This window comes from Macaca mulatta, chromosome 13 (assembly GCF_049350105.2).
Source record: "Macaca mulatta isolate MMU2019108-1 chromosome 13, T2T-MMU8v2.0, whole genome shotgun sequence".
In the NCBI taxonomy this organism is placed as follows: domain Eukaryota; kingdom Metazoa; phylum Chordata; class Mammalia; order Primates; family Cercopithecidae; genus Macaca; species Macaca mulatta.
The window spans coordinates 40,130,207-40,147,903 of record NC_133418.1 but is presented as its reverse complement, the minus strand read 5'-3'; the positions used below and the strand labels follow the sequence as shown (position 1 = coordinate 40,147,903).

Here is a 17,697-nt window from a genome sequence, read left to right as displayed (position 1 = left end):
GGAACGCTTTTTGTTGCAGGCTGAGAAAGCACCACACAAAAGGTCCCAGGCAGCACAGTTTTTTCATGTTTGAAGGGTCGACAGCCCAGCCCCATCTGCCTCCTGAAGCATATTCCCCTCTTTTCTTTACCTTCCCACAGATGACACTTCGGACAGCTCTTTTCAGGTAAGTCCAAGAGAAAAAGTAAATGCTAGGCCTGGTGAAGTAATTTCTCACTCAGGTTTTGCAAAATCCAGAGAGGCTACAGGTTTCCCCAAATATACTACAAAAATCTTTGACTGAGTCTCAAAAGGGGGGACTGTTGACAGTGTGAAGGGAAGTGTTTTCCAAGATAATTCACCTGGACATTTGCCTAGAAGTTTTGCAATTTACAAAATATTTCACACACATAATTTTATTGGATCCTCACAATAATACTGTATTTTTCTTATTCTATAGATGAGAAAACAGAGACTCAGGTCTTATCCTTGGACATGTGGTCCATTCGTTGCTCTTTCCACCATTCCACACTGCTTCTTAAAAAAAACAAAAAAACAAACAAACAAAAAAAACAGGATGGCATCTGTTGGGCGGGTCTGCGGGGCTTGTGACGCCGCCCCGCGGAACTTTGTGACGCAGCCGCTTGCCGAGACAGGAAGCGGTCGCAGCGCGCCAGGCCCGCCCTCTTCCGCGGCCGCCGTGGGAATGGAAACATCTGCCCCACGTGCAGGAAGCCAGGTGGAAACATCTACCCCACGTGCAGGAAGCCAAGTGGTGGTCACAACAGCGTGCCACTCCGTGGCATACCGCGCAGATCCCCTGCGTGTGTCCCTGTGAGACTAGCTCACCAAAATGGCCGCGTCCAGTGAAGGAAACTTTGAGGGAGATATTGAGTCAGTGGACCTTGCAGAATTTGCTAAGCAGCAGCCATGGTGGCGTAAGCTGTTCGGGCCAGAATGTGGACTTTCAGCCGAAAAGTATAGCGTGGCAACCCAGCTGTTCATTGGAGGTGTCACTGGATGGTGCACGGGTTTCATATTCCAGAAGGTTGGAAAGTTGGCTGCAACAGCTGTGGGAGGTGGATTTTTTCTCCTTCAACTTGCAAACCATTCTGGGTACATCAAAGTTGATTGGCAACGAGTGGAGAAGGACATGAAGAAAGCCAAAGAGCAGCTGAAGATCCGTAAGAGCAATCAGATACCTACCGAGGTCAGGAGCAAAGCTGAGGAGGTGGTGTCATTTGTGAAGAAGAATATTCTAGTGACTGGGGGATTTTTCGGGGGCTTTCTGCTTGGCATGGCATCCTGAGGAAGATAACCTCATTTTCATTGTTCCTGGTTTTTTCCAGCCAGCAGCCTCTATACTCCATCATAGGACACTGAGTCCCTCCTCCTCTTCTCCCATGCCTTCCTCCCTGCTGTGGCAAATCCAAGTGGCTTCTATAAGCATCTGTTGGTACAAGTTAATGTGGCACCATAAGCTTGATGGTTGCAGAAGAGACAATAGTCCTTAGCTCTCCTTCCAGTACACCCCCTACTTGGTCAGTCTGTAGGTCAGCAAGAAGGTTCTTCTACCTCCATGCAAGACACTTAGGAGAACACATTGCAAGATGGCTGACTGTGGAGGATGAGTGGATCCTGAAAGGTCGTCCTGAACTGTTGATTTGAAAAAGAAATAAGCACATGGATTACCTTATTATGTGCTGCATGGAAAGGAACTGAATACAATTGCCTTTAAGCATTAAAAAAAAAATGAAAAATTGGGGTGTCACACTTGCAAAATGGATGGACAAATGTGGTCAGGGCAGATCAAGGTAAGGGATGATCTGAAGCAAAACTGTGAAGGATAACCTTGGGTGACCCTTACATATTTCTTACCCTTACCCCAGGTGCCCCCTGTTTCCAAACCCCTAATGCCCAGGGCCCTCATTCTCTACCCTTTTGCTAAGCAAGGCAACACTTCTCTGTTGCCCACATGAGCAGAACCTCATACTTTGGCTTCCCTGACCCCTTCTACCCCTTCAAAACATACCTATCCCTACCTGTGTTCTTCTCCCTCAATTTCTCTCTGGGCAACTGATCTACTTTAACCTGATCATTTGACTTCCTAGGAAGTACCTTCCACTCTGAGAGTCAGGATGCTCTGCATGTGTGCTAAGGCATCAAATGAAGATTGAAAGTCACTCCTGTGTTACCCCTCCCTGGCAACCCTGCTACTTTGACAAGGGTTCTGTTGACTCAACCTGAATTCCACAGTGTTGTGAGAGTTTCAGGCACTGCTGCAGTGAATAGGTATAGATATTACTGGGTAGGGACTCCCTCAATTGGAGCACCACAGTCTATCCATCAAAAATTTCTCAACCATGGCCCTGGGATTGATTGACCAAAGCCCATTAGAGGACTGCAGGGATCTGCCAGAAGGTGGGACATGAGATATGAATACATTCCTTAAGGTTCTGTGGCCCTGAGAACTCAGCCCCAGAAGATGATCTGTGCAGGAGGTTTTGAGCCTAACCAGGGTAGAGAGAGGCCAGGAGTACCTCCTCCAGCCAAGACTGACCACAGTCCAGAGAACAAAACCCAGATAACAGAATCTGTCTCTGACACTGGACTCTTCTTTCTTGCATTCTGAGAAATGTAAGAACTACTCTTGGAAAGAAACAGTAGAGACCAAGAAACACAGGGATGGAAGCTGACTGGTTTCAGGGTTCAAAGGTCTGTGTCCCATCCCAGTTTGGCAAGTTATCAGTGGGAGGGGCCATGAACAATCCAGAAAACCTCTCTGGGCCTCTGGTTCCTTATCTGAAAAATGAAGGATAGTGAAACTTGCCTTGTCTACTCACAAGTCTGTCCTGAGCTCATGAAACTCTAGCAGCTTTTCTATCTTCTCAGCTTTTCTATCACTTAACAGGTGAAAAACCTATGGCCTAAGAAATTAAATGACCCACTTACCTATTGTCTTAGTTTGAGTGTCCCCAGACCTTGAAACAAGCAATCAAATACAGGTAGTGTATTTAAGACAGGCAAGAAAAACTGCCAGAAGAGTGGAAAAGTGAACCCAGGAAGAGAAGGTAGCCAGTAAAATGATTTATCAGTCTTCTCCCTCTGGGGACAACTGAAAGTTAATTCCCTGAGGAAATTCTGGAAGTGGAGTACAATGCAGGCCTTGAAGTTATCCTGCCCATGGAATGAGGGAGCTGGGGTATTTGCATGCCAGTCCTGCAGAGTCCTTGGTTAAGGCTGCTGGGGCAGGATGTGAGCAGAGTGGACTTCATGGCTTTTTAAAAAAAAGAAAGAAAAGCATGCAGACAAAAGGAAGCAGAGGCTGGCTAGTGGAGGTTGGTCAGAATGCATGGAAATGGCAAGGCCCATTGGGTACATGTGTGTCATTGCGATGGCTTCGACAGCTAACAGTCAACAAGGCTAAGATCTCAACGTCGGTTCCCTGACATCCCATTAGGGTCTTTCCCACTATCACAGCTCCCTCTGACATTATGGCTCAGTTCTCCTGACTCTCCTCCTCGTGAGGTTTCTGCCAATGCCCAGACTGCTTCCTGCCAATGTTGTTCTTCCCATACGTGGTAACACCATTGGGTCAGAGCTGGGAGAGGGCATCCCTTGGCCAAACTATCCTCTCCGGGCTCTGGCACTCAGCTCAGAATGCTCAGCATTGCAAGCCTAGAACAAGTTCCTTAACATGAGAATTCACAGGTTTGGGTGTCTGTTTCCAGACCTAGGATATCTGTCAACAGAATACCAATCCAAGAAGACATTTTGACAGGAGAGGTAATAGTCACCCCAGAAAAAACGCAATTGAGAGGGAAGTCCTTGAGTCCAAGTGACAAGATCATCAGGGCAAGAGAGGGTACAGGGGATTCAGTACCTTGTTCAGATACTAAATGTGCAAACAGTGAGCATCCCTGTTGTTTACAGAAGCATATGTCCTGGTTGCAGCCCAAAAGCATACAGCAAGCCAGATCTGAGCTGTGCATACATTGCCAGGAGCATGTGAGTGGCCCAATGCCCCAGGGACAAGGTTCCATTCTTACTGGGGAAAAACAGGTACTGGACTATCTCCACCAAAACCTCACCAAAGTAATCAGTGGAGTGCTAAACACCTATCTGACCATAAAGTCCAAAGTCTAGGTGAAGAAACATGGAAATGGTCTTCTCTCTCTGTGTTTTGGTGGTAGAGAGGGCTGAAAGGACAAACAGTAAAATAAATATTTTAAAAGTCACAAAGTATTAAGGAAAATTCTGACCCATTAGATACAAATTCATAATTAAAACAGCCTAGCCTCACTGCTTCTGCATGTCATCAATTGTAAGATGCACATTTTTTTCGCATTTTAGTATCTCTGAAATTAGAGTGGTCCTTGCAGTAATGGTGGCCCCCAGTTCCTCCTAGCCAGAGAATAGTTACAGCAAAATTGTCATTGCCCACATGCCCCAACATGCACAGAGATAGTCCCATTTTCTTTACTCATGTACTGAGTTTAGTTATGTAAGATGTCTTCAAACCAGAAAAATGTCAGTAATTATTGAAGTTAGGTAATGGATTCAGAGTTTATTATTTTATACTTTCCACTCTTTTATACATTTAAACATTTCTAAAATAAAAAGGAAAAAAGGTCTCCAAAACATACAGTGATTCAGCATTAAAATGAAATGCTTATTGTGTTTTCAGAAAGGGAGAAAAATAGAGCAGTGAGGTGTCAATATGATATTAGCAAAACAAATGCTTGACATTGAAGGAATGACTGAAATTTCACATTTTCTTAGAAAATAATAAGCAAGCCCTTTCCAGGACCTAAGAAAGAAAGCTGTCTACAAGTGGATGAAGCATGTAATATTTTGTTACTGAGATTGAAGGCAGGAGGAATTGCCTAGGTTTTTGGAATTTGTTTAAGAAATTTTGAAACAATGTAACCAAGTTATCAGTTATGGTAGACTACCATTATGCTGTTGTCATAGTTTAATACATAAAATAATGGTATACCTTCCCTTCTATTGTGTCTTAGAATCAATAAAACAGTATTTTCAAGGTTGAGTATTTCCAGTGTTGGCTATCCAAGGCAAAATTTTAAAATATGCATATTTACAGAAAGAGATGAAGAAGTTTCTGTTCACCAAAGCTCCTCTTAGGAAGAATCCTGCATTTGTCTAGAATAAACACTTTAATAAGAGACAGTACAGTGTGGGGGCTGAGATCATGGGCTCTGAAACACGGCTGTGTATGTTCGAATCCCAGCTCTGCTGCTTGTTAGCTGTGTGACATTAGACAAGTTACTTAACTCTTCTATACCTCAGTTTTCTTATCTGCAAAATGAGGATATTGAAAGTAGATCTTTCAGAGGTTGTGTAAAGATTAAATGAAATAGTACTTGCAAAGAATTAAAACTAGTACCTGGCACAAAGGAAGTTTTCAATAAGCTGTTATGCCATGAAGGAAAGGGAAAGAGCAATCTGTTCACTCCCGGAGAAGAGATGGCCAGGAGATGGGTGGAGAATTCAGAGAGAGGAATCCCAAGAGACAGCAAAAGCCTTTCCTAAACCATGATGTGTATTTATTAGGGAAAATCTGACATTAAAGGTGAATACTAAGTATAACAGGAAAAGCACATGTCACAAAAGTCGAAGCAGAAGAGGCCCTGAAAAAGCAAGTCCCAAGAATTCATAGAGTTAAGTAATCAGCTATGGATCCTCGCATGCCATGCATTTTGGGGCTAAATGAGGTTACACTGAGTTAAATGTATATACCTTCCTCCTTCTCAAAGATGACAAATTGATCCCATCTTGGGTGCCAACTGTGGTCAATTAGAGTGTTGTACTATGAAGGATTAGAAATATCTGCCTTAGGCATGGGGGGACTAAGTCACAACACATGAATAACATTTCAGCCACATTGGCCTTAGGCCAGACCTGTGTCCCCTTGATATTAGAAATACAGTCAAAATGCGGAAAGCCCCACAAACACCTCTCTGTTCCATGTGACTGGTCCAGGACCTAAGTATGTGGGACAGCCCTCTTCAGACTGCACCCTAAGGTCACACAACTGGATAGAGTTTGGGTGACTGATTCAAAATGCATCGAACAAGTATCACCACATAGGGATTGTCCAACCCAAATCAAGCACCCAGCAGGTGTCTAGGGGATTCTCAACCAATAAAAGATACAGGTATTCCAACCATAGAAGGGGAATTGGTGGCAACTAAATGAATTGAAGGTTGTAAAAGCTATATGCTGGCTTGAATTATGTTCATTGAAATGTGTAGAGAGAAAGGGGAGTGTAGTTCAGAATTAACACTGACTTAGCAATCATTCTGTTTAAATCTCTCATTATACAGAGAAAGAAATTGAGTTCCAAAGTTTATAAAATGTCAGAGGCAGGTCTAGAACCCTGAGCTCCTGAGACCTATCTAGCCCAGGGCCTTTCTTCTTGTAAGGTTGAAAATATAGGACATGCTGAGGGTTAACTGAAAAAATCAGCCCTTCACATCATCCTTGCTGTCCTCTCCTGCAACTCCAGGGAAAACTGGACCAATTGGGAAATTACCTGCTCCAAGAACATTGACTCCTCTAAAAGTTCAGTCACTCTCTGCCATGTTGAACCATTCATGTGTGTTTCTTCTGAATTCCAAGCCGGAGGAAATATCTTAAGTTGTACCTGTTAGAACCCTGGATCAGAGTTTATCAGTAGACTGCAGAAGAGCTTCTAGGTCATACGGTCTTAACAATGAGCAAGCCATTCTTTCTGCTGCAAATGAAAGCTTGTCCCCAAGTCTGTCCCCAGTGGCCCACTGTGGCACTTTTTTCACTTTCTCCAGAAGACTCCTTTTAAATATACATGCTACTTTTGAGAGCATCTTCATAACCCATTTTGTTTGTGCAATTCAGAGAGAACAGACCAGGCCCATGACCTTGGATGAAAGGTCCAGGGAAATCCTTTTTTTGTTTTTTTATTTATTTCTTTTTTAGAGACGGTCTCATTCTGTCACCCAGGCTGGAGTGCAGTGGCATGATCACAGCTTACCGTAACCTTGAATTCCAGGCTCAAGAGATCCTCCCACCTGAGGCTCTGAAAATGCTGGGATTACAGGTGTGAGTCACCATGCCCAGCCCCAGGGAAATCGTTGAACCTCACCCACTTTATGATTGGTGAGGACCAGAGGCTGCTTCTTGCCCCTTCCCAGTAGTAAGGAATGTGGTGGTAGGAGGGGGTGGGGTCTGGTATAGGGAATGGCAGAATCAATGCCTTTCTTATGTTAATCATTCACATTTATTAATGTTTGTAAAATCCATGCATGTCACTGTGTGTAGCTATGGTTCATTCCTTTCCACGGCTGGATAGTATTCCGTTGTATGCATGCAGTACAATTTATTTTTCCACTTATCTGTTTATAGGCACTTATGTTGCATCCAGTTTGGGGCAATTATGAACACAGCTGCTAGGAACATTGTTTGCTTTTTCCATGTGTCCACCTGTACATATATTTTTCTAGGCATAGACTCAGCAAAGGATGCCCTGGGGTGTCCTTCATAAAGTGTGAAAATCTTCAACTGAGTTTTCTGCAGCGTTTGCACCATCTTATGTTTCTACCAGTGTTACTGAGCATTTCCACTCTTCTGCATCCTCACCAACACAGGGTATTTCAGAGTGTTTAATTTTAGCCATATTCCCTGGCAGTTTTATTTTGCATTTCCTCAATGACTAATGAAGTTAAACACATTCTCACATATTTCTTGGCCATTTATATTTTCATTTTGTGATGAATGTATTAGATTCCTTTGCCAGTATTTCTTTCGTATTGTTTGCCTTTTTCTTACTTGGTGAAGGAGTTGTACATGTGTGCTGGGCACTGGTCTCTTGTAACGATAACTGTTGGAAATACCATTCCCACCCCCATGGTTGGTCTTTTCACTTTCTTGTTGGTGTGTTTTGTTGAACAGAAATTCTTAGTTTTCATAGAGTTGAATTTATCTGTCTCTTCTTTAGAGTTAGTGGTTTCATGGTCTTATTTAAGAAATATTTCCCTGCTCCAAGCACATAAAGATATCGTTTCATATTCACTTCTAGAAGAATTATAGTTCTGCTGTTCACATTTAGATCTTTTATCCTTCTGGCATTAAATTTTAAAATGTCTCAAACTTCTTTGTCAAATTATAATGGGAACCATAGCATCATGTTCTTGAGCCCTGGCTTGGAGGCTGCCTGTGTTTCAGTCATGGCTCAGACATTCACTAGCTGTGTGACTCTGACAGTCTGCTTTTCTTCTCTGTGCCCGTCTCCCAGCTGTAATAGTACCCACCAGAGCACTTTTCTGAGAATTAAATGAGTTAATATGTAAAAGTGTTTAGAAGAAAGAATGTCTAGCACACACTTAATGCTTTATAGAACTTAGCTACATCTTTTTTCTGCCCTTAAAGTTTCTCCTCGGCTCACTCAGACCCAATGATCATGCTTGCCATGACCTAACAACAGCCGAGAAACGTGACCCTATGGAAGCTCTGTGCTGTCATGATCAATATTCCGCCTGAAGAGTTCCTTTTCACCGTACAATTTTCTTGCATGTGTCAGTATTTATATGCTTCACTTGCCATCTACAGGCACCTCAACCTTCTAAGAAAACGTGCCTAGTTCTGTCGACTTTAAGATCAGAGAGTTGTGGAATTCAATTCTCCCCAGATATTTGTTATGCTCCCTGGGAAGTAAAAGAGCTCTGAAGGTGGTGGAAAAGAGAAAAATTTCTCAACTTTCATTCAACTAGGATGTACATTTCTGGGGACACTGCATGATCTGTCTGTCTTTTTCCTGTTACTGGGTGACACCTTTAAGACACCAAAAGTGGCTTCAAGCCAGAAAAGGAAAGGAACCAGCATTTGTTGAAAGTTTTCTAAGTTACAATAAGTACTTCACGTATGTTATTTTACTTAAGCTACCCCATAAGTGAGAGAGGGAGGTAACTCATATGCAGAAGAGTCAGAAGTTCTGCATTCAGAACAAAGTCCTTCTAGCTTCCAGATGAAAACTCTTTACAGCAGGCAGCCTCCCACAGAGGCACCACCTAGTAGACTTAGAATCATTCTGGCCTTCTTGAATGCCCCACGTATTTTAGACTTTTTTCTATTTGTCACCTCATCTGCATCCTGCTCCCTCCTCATGCTAACCCTTGGTTGTGCTTTCAGCACCAAAACCTGTTCTCCCAGCGAATGCCAGTACCTGCAGCTGACCACTCACCGTGAATCTTAGACTGGGCCCCCTCTCCAAAATCTCATGCTAGCAGCTGCCCCTGTGGACTCTCTGTTAGGAATGGCAGTATATGAAGTTTCTCTTTTCTTATACAGACATGTTTATACAGGTCAATTTCTATGTCATTGTGCCTGTATGTACATGTAAGCAAAGACAGGCATGTAGCAGCAATGACTTGATTAATGGGAATGATCATTACATATAGTTATGCAATGAAACATGTATGATTCAAGTGAACACATAACGTAAAATTTCATGCAACCTACCTGGTATTAACTTATATGAATCCTTCTAGTAAGTTGAAGTCCATTTTTAGAGTAATACGAGTAACAGGACATGAGCTATTATTTTTAAGAATTTACTCAAATGAGCAACTTCTAGGTTGAGTCTCTAAAGAACCTACTGGGATTAAGCTCTCTGACATAGCAGCCCTGATTCCGCATTCTCTGCAGATCTCAGGGTGCATAACACAGGTCTGGCATCCATAATGAGATCTTCAATGAATGCTTGTTGTGTAAATAGATGAAAGAATGGATTGGATCCATTGACACGCAGCCCAATCAGCTTTCCACAGCCAGCTCCAGCCCTGTACCAATAATCACTAGGAATAAGAATTAGCACCCTGAGGCTGTCTAGAAGCCAGTCATCAGGTTCAGTCTTGCAAGCTAACTTAGACTTAATTAGGCAGAAACATTGACTCAAGCATCTCAAATTATTTAAACAGCAAGAGTTCAGATTGGCATCTTTCTTCACAACCCATAATACAGGGCTTCACAGGCAGCAAACATTCAATAAATACTAACTGATTAACCTTCAGATATCTAGATAATTCTATTAACCAAATTCCTCCTTTGCTGTATGTGTATCCATTAATCAAGGTAAATATCCAAAGACACACATCTGTGTGTCCATCTTGCCGCCTCCACTGACCTCTGCCTTCACTGTCTGCATTTGTGGGCTGGCTGCTAAGGGACCAGATTTAATTACCAGATTTTAAGCACATTCCTTGTCTCCAAATCATGTGAGTTTGTTTTTCTATTTGAGAGTCTGGCGAAAGCTATATTCCCACCCTGTCACTTACTCAAGGAAATGTGTTACTCTTAGCAAGAGGATATCTCCCACAGTAGGAACCCGACAGCATCTGCAGAGCTGGTCCCAGCTTGCATCAGCCTCTATGGATTGCCAAACTACCACCTTAGGCTGCGCCTACTTGCCTTTTGCGGTGTGCCTCCAGAAAATGTCCAGACAGCCCCAGCAAACAGCCAGAAAAGGCTTGGTACTTGGATAGGAAGGTGACATATGGACCTCAACTCCCTCAATTGCTTTATGGTTTTTGCAGACCTGGAAGGGTATTTCTCAGAATGATTCCTGGCTACTAAATTGTTGGTCAGTCCAAGCACATTACTATCGCTTCTTCAACTACCAGTAGGCAAGGAGTCGATGGTAAAATAAGCTAGTGCTTAAACTTTAAGCAGTGATTAGACAGAATTATGTACCCCCCCTCCCCCCAAATATTATTTGTTGAAATTCTAACCCCTGGTACCTCGGAGTATGATTATATTTGGAGGCAGCATCTTTTAAAAGGTAATGAAGGTAAGTTGAGTTCATACGGCTGGGACCTAATACAGTATGACTGGTGTCCTTATGAGAAGAAGAGACTAGGATATCAAATGACACAGAGAAAGGACCACGTGAAGACACTGGAAGAAGACAGATATCTACAAGCCAAGGAGAGAGGTCTTAGAAGAAGCCAACTTGACTGACATCTGGATCTCAGACCTGCAACCTCCAGAACTATGAAAAAATTAATTTCTGTTATTTAAGCCTGTGGCAGTTTGCCATGGCAACCCAAGCACACTAATCCAGGCAGCAAAGAGCCTGAGGTAAACTGTGACCGTTTGCCACAATGGTCAACATCTTAAATGGTCACTGGAGGCAAATTGTCACAACTATTGAAGAATAGAGGACATTCAGGGGACAATGCACCCCTGTTCTTTATGTTAACTGATTACCAATATCTCTGTATCTGTTCTCTACCCCTGCATAACAAACCACCTAAAACTTCGCAGCTTAACACAATCACCATTTATTTGCTCACAACTCTGGGCCAACAATTTGGTCTGGAGCATCTGAGCAGCACTTCTGCTGCTGTCTCTAGAGGCCATTCACATGGATGCAGCCACCTGGCAGCTTGTCTCAGGGAGAGATGCTAGAAGATGGCCTGGTTCACATGCCTGGAAATTGGTGCTGGCTGCTCACTGCAGTGCCTTCATTCTCACGCTCCAGCATGCTGGGCAGAATTGCTTTCCATGGTGGTCTCAGGTCAGCAATCCAAAAGAGCAATTGCAGAAACCCTAAGACTTTTTGAGGCTGAGATTCAGAAGTCTCATAACATCACTTCAAACACATTCATTTGGTTAAGTAAGTCACATGGTATCTTAGTGCATTTACCACTATTATAACAGAATACTACAGACTGGGTAATTTATAAAGAAAAGAAAACTAGGCTGAGAAGTCCAAAGGCCCTGCATCTGGCAAGGGCCTTCTTGCCGCATCATCCTATGGCAGAAGTGAAAAGGACAAGAGAGCACCTAGGAGAGAGAGTGAGAAAAAGGGAGCCAAACTTGCTTTTACAACAAAGCCATTCTCAAGATAGCAAAGCCACTCTCAAAATAAATAATCCACTCCTGCAACAATGACATTAATTCAGTCATGAGGGTGGAGTCCTCATGACCTAATCGCCTCTAATTAAGCCCCATCTTCCAACACTGCTGCATTAAGGATTGCATTTCCAACATATGAACTTTGGGGGACATAGTCGAACCATCACACAGGGCCAGATTCAACGGGAGGAAAATTACACCCACTTTTTCATGGGAGGAGCAGTAAAGTCACAGTGCCAGGGTGCATGTGCACAGGAGGGGAGGAATAGTTGCAGCCATCTTTATGAACAGGTCACTACACTCTCTTTCTATCATCACGATCATTTCCCTGATTACAAGCCAGGTCCAAGCCCTGTCCCGGCATTTAGAAGGACAGGGGCCAGACTTACATGTGTGAGTATGCCTTAATGATTGCAACACTTGTTCATTATCCATCCATTCCACAAATACAAAATGAAAAATCTATTCTTGGAATACAAAGGTGGGTGTGATATAATGCTCACCTTCAAAGAAAGTTCAGTTACTAGGGTCATAGAGACACAAATAAGCAGATCAAAACAGAATTGTGTAGAGAGTAGTCAATTCTAGGGAGAAGCAGGTCAAGAAAGGTTTCATACAGGAGGTGACTCTTGCCCTAAGTTCAGAATGGTGAGGTAGTTGTGAGGTGAACTGTGATAAGAGGGCAAAGATCTGGGAGAGAGATGATTTTTGAGTAGGAGGTAGCACCACCTCGTGGCAAGGGAAGGGGGAGGTTTCTCTGCCATACTAAGGAGCATGAGCTTTCTCCACAGGAAACAGACTTTGAAACCTTTCAGGTATGGTCATGTTATCGTCCTACTTGCAATTTGGCAAAATGTGCAGGGTGTTCTTGAGGCAAGGGGATCAGTGAAGGGACTTCTCCAATTACAGTTTTGTAGTTGCAAACAACAAAACTCTGACCAATTGAAGCAATGAATCAAAGGCAATGGAGGTACTCACAGGGTTGAAGGGGAGGCTGGAGAACGAGAACTCTCAGAATATGGAACAGCTCCAGAAAGTGTGAAGACAAGATCCAACCATCTGTCTGTTCCCCGCATAGAACCTGCTGACAGATACGTAGATTCAAACCATTCCTCCCATTTTGATCCTTCTGTTTCAGGGTCACAGTTTTGGAAGAGAAGATCTAATTGGCTGAACTTACGTCATATGCTGCTTGCTGGAGGTTGTGGGAACTTCCATTTATACCCTTTTGATTAGAAGTATGGGTGACAACCTGAGACTTGTGATTTGGTTTCTGAAGTGGGGGCAGTCTTGTGGGACTCCAGGGCTGGAAGGGAATCCCCAGGGATCTCTCAGAGGAGTCTGTGGCAAGAGGCCCAGCACCCACCCTCATTGCTTCACAAGACAGAGGTAATTCCCAAGAAGGAAACCAAGATGCTGTTGGGAGGTAGAATGGAAGCTCGATAGCCTAAAATGAACAACACTCACTATAGAGCCATTCTGTCTGTCTGGATATCTGCCTAAGTGACAGACATCAAGGCCCATCTGCCTCCGTGGAACAGCATAAGTGTAGAGTGAGAGAATGAGCTCAAGGGGCACAGGTAGCCAGAACCATAATTTGGCCACACCTAGATGCCTATGGCCCCAACTCTAACTCTTTTCTAGTGGCACTCCCTCTTCTGTAACACAGAATTTAACCAAGATTTTTCATTTTTTTCCTAAAGTGAATCAAAAATTTCAAACAAAATAACTACTTCAATAGTGCCTTTGTGAGTACTTCTGTTGATGAAGATTGAAGAGGTCACCCACCTTCCTTACTAAGTTTCCCAAGCATCCACGACCTAGGTTTAGAGACAGACACACACACACACACACACACACACACACACACACACACACACGCATGCTCCAGGGACTCTACTAAGAAGAGGTTTCTTGCATAATATCTCATCTTTAAAATTCTTCTGACTCAAAGAAAACTTTCATTTCCCTTAAAATGGTTTCCATTATGAACCAAAAAGACGAGGGCTTGGGAGTTTCCCATTAAAGTAATAACCATGTTAGCTAACAGCCCAAAGCTATGTCATGGGTCACCAGCTCCCAGCCCACCATTAATTGTGAGACAATATTATTAATGTAGTGCTTTGCAAAGTCACTTAAAGGGTTAGACTTTCCAAATCAAATCTGAAGATATAGTTTATCTCCCATTTGGCAAATATTGCTCTTGAGGATGCAGAACATTTGCCTTGTTCCAACTTCCCCAGACATGACCAACCCAAACCCTGGGCCCTGTCTGATCTCCGCCGCTGAAAGAGGTGAGGGTGAACCTGGCTTCTGGGGCAGACGTTATGGGACCATAAACTTTAGAGGCCTGACAAATCTTAGAGTCTATGAAAGAACAGTAGTAATGAATTTAAGAACCTTTTTCAGACATTAGGCTTCAGCACAGAGTCCCAGATTTGACAGCAGACATTTTAGGTGTGATTTCTATCAACCTCCACTTCCCAGCCCTGGAATCTTGGAATAATTGTTTTTAACTTTCATGCACTTACTGATTTATGAAGTGGGGATAACAATACTGTGATGCTGTGATATAATAATAAATATATATTTAATCTTCATTCCCAGCTTCTGACCGGGGCTCCTAAAACCCTTATAATTTCCTAAGAGATAAAAGCAATGGGAGCATGTTTTGCTGTGTTTTGCTTTTGTCCCCACTTCCTGAAATAGCTGCCGGGTGATAAAGAGAAAAAATATATATCTTGTTATTCCTAACAAGACTCCTTCAACCACACCTAAGTTTATGTTAACAGAGTGATCTCCAGAAACACCGAAGAATGGGGAGCTGTTTGCCAGGGGAACAAGCCTGTGGGTAAAGGGTTTCAGCCCCACCCCCTGACCTCCAGGGAGGCGAGAAGGGCTGGAGGTCATCACCAATGGTCAATGATGTAATCAGTCATGCCTACGTAACAAAACCACCATATAATCCCTAACCAAAGGGTTTGTGAACTTCTGAGTTGGTGAACAAGACGATACATTTTCTGGGAAGGTGGTGCGCTTCAAAACTCCGTGTGGACAGAAGCTCCTGTGCTCAGGACCCTTCCAGACCTCTGTGTATCTCTTTATTTAGCTGCTCATTTGTGTATTTTTAAATATCCTTGTAATAAATTGGTAACAGTGGGTAGACTGTTTCCTTGGATCCTGTGAGCTGTTCTAACAAATTATTGAACATGAGGAGAAGGTTGTGGGAACTTCCATTTATAGCCTTTTGATTAGAAGTACGGGTGACAGCTTGGGACTTGTGATTTGGTTTCTGAAGTAGAGGCAGTCTTGTGGGACTCAGCCCTTAATCTATGGGGTCTGTGCTAATTCCAGGCAGTTAGTGTCAGAATTGAGGTAACTTGTAGGACACTTAGGCAGTGTTCCAAGAGGTGGTTAATGTCAGGGAAAAATAAAATCCACACATTTGGCTCCAGAAGTGTTGCGTTGAGGCAGGATAGGTAGTCAAGAAGTAAACATGTTCTCAGGGTGGGGCAATCACGGTGGCCATACAGTCAACACAATAAGCCCCAGCACTCACATTATAATTAAGCTTACCCCAGCAAAGCTATCTCCAGCAGGGAATCCCGCTCCCCACCCACTCCCAGACAGCATGTACATTTTAATTTCACCCGTCCTCAAACTGACCCTTTGCTCATGATAATAGTAGAAAAACATACCCCAGCGTGGAGATGCTAATTAGACATGCAATATATGAAAAAGCATGTACAGCTACTGTGACTGTGCACCAAGAACATGCTTACTAGTAACACCTCTTCCCACCCATTTATGAATGGTCATGTAAGACTCCCATGAAGGGAGTCTCCCTAGTGCCAAGCTTTGCTGTCTCATCCTTATGAGCAGCTCGCCCTGAATCCTCTCTGTATTCTGCACCTAGCTTTCAGAATATTCTTCTCCTTTGCAATAAGTTGCTCTGTGCTGCATCTCCTTTGCTGTGCATGTCCTGTGTAAATTCTTTTAAACAAGGAAGACAAGAACTGAAGTTTCACAACAGCCATCAACAGTGTGAGTAGAGAAATAGTTTTGCCTTTTGAATACCTAATCTGCCTGCCTCAGAGGTTGCTTATAAAAAGGTCAAATAAAAACAGTATACAGACCTCATAAACTGTAACTCCCATGTCAGTGAGTGGAAAGTGGCATTTGTGTCTATTTAGCATTCGCATGGCTCTGAGAAAAATTTTTAAAAATATCATCTTGCTCTCACTACGCACACACTGCCTGTGTCTGTTTCTCAGTCAATCTTGCATTGGTTTGCTTGCTAAGGAAGAGAAAAGTCACTGGTCCTCAGAATCTTGAAAGACAAAGTTCTACAAGGTGAATTAAGCCATTTATACTTTGAAAATCCTCCCATGAGAACTGATGTTACCAGCCATCCTCAAAATGTGTCTGAATTTCTCCTCTCCTTCCTGTTTTTTTCTTCTTACCTCCATTTTTCCCTCACTTTTTTTTCTGGATTTATCTTGCTGACTCATGGATTTATTTATCCACACATCAATGCTTGTGCCCACCTAAGTCGCTACTATGTCCTACTAAAACCCTGGACAGGTTCTCTTTCATGTAATGGGTCAACACCACCAACTGAGGGACCATGGATAGGTTGTTATTGAGCAGGTGTTCCAGAAACATAATTTTTTTTTTATTCTCCATGACCTCCCTGTGCCTTGTACTTGAGGATGGTAACGTGGGCCTTGTTGAGTCCTCCATGTATGTAAAGTCTAGTCCTTGTGTTTTTGTTTGAAAGAAGCTGAGTAAAACCCCTATTTAGAAGCACATGAAAGATATAGCTAAATGCCACAAAGTGTCTGCTATAGGGATCTCTTGGGGGGCATTTTCAAAAACTTCATCCTTAGTAGGCTAATGTAATTTGTCCAAACACAAAGAACTAGTACATGGCTGGGATTTGAACCTTGGTCTGACTCCAAGCCCTACACTGTCAATACTAAAATGAAGGCAAAGCCAATGAGAAAATCGTGAGTGTACCCTTGTCAGAAGCTGCCTCCAGGAGAGAGGGAAACCACCTGTGGAACCAGAGCTTCACCACTCCCCCTACCCGCCCACCACCAGCCCGCCAAGCATCGGCAGCTCCTGAGTCCAGAACAACCACAGCAAACCTTTACCTTTGAACCTCTGAACAACACTTTACCCTCCGCCAAGAACTTGCCTAACTTGCATCCTCACAGCAATGGAGAATAGGGGTTCCTGGTCCCCTTTCACAGGGTAGTGGGTTGAATTGTGTCCCCCAAAAATGCATGTTCATTAGGAACCTCAGTATGTGAAATAAGGTCTTTGGAAATAAGGATTTGGAAATAAGGTCTTGCAAATGTAGTTTAAAAATTTCAAGATAAAATTATCTTGAATTTAGCGTGGGTCCTAAAGCCAATGACTTGTGTCTTTATAAGAGAAAGGAGAGAAATACTGGGATATCCAGAGAAACCCAGAGGAAAAGGTCATGTAAAGATAGAGGCAGAGATCAGATGGCAGCCCTAAGCCAAGAAGCACCAAGGATTTCCTGCAGCCACTAGAGGCTGAAAACCAGCAAGAAGGGATTCTCCCTAGAGCCTTACCAAATAGCATGGCCCTGCCCTGTGAATGGGAGACTGTGAGAGAACATGTTTCCGTTGTTTTAAGCCACCAGGTTTGTGGTCCTTTGATATGGGAGTCTAGGAACCTCACAAACATAGTGAGAACACTGAGGCTCATAGATGCTACCCGACCAACCAAGTACACAGGATATGTGAGAAAACTCAGGGTCATAGCTTGGGTTCC

The 17,697-nt window shown here is 43.2% G+C and overlaps 1 pseudogene across 1 annotated transcript; it reads left to right on the top strand.

The window, feature by feature from the left end:
• Nucleotides 1-396: 396 nt before the first annotated feature.
• LOC114671920 (FUN14 domain-containing protein 2 pseudogene) lies at nt 397-5,021 on the top strand (annotated as a pseudogene). Its single transcript, XR_013402676.1, has one exon. The product of XR_013402676.1 is annotated as an FUN14 domain-containing protein 2 pseudogene (transcript).
• Nucleotides 5,022-17,697: the final 12,676 nt, after the last annotated feature.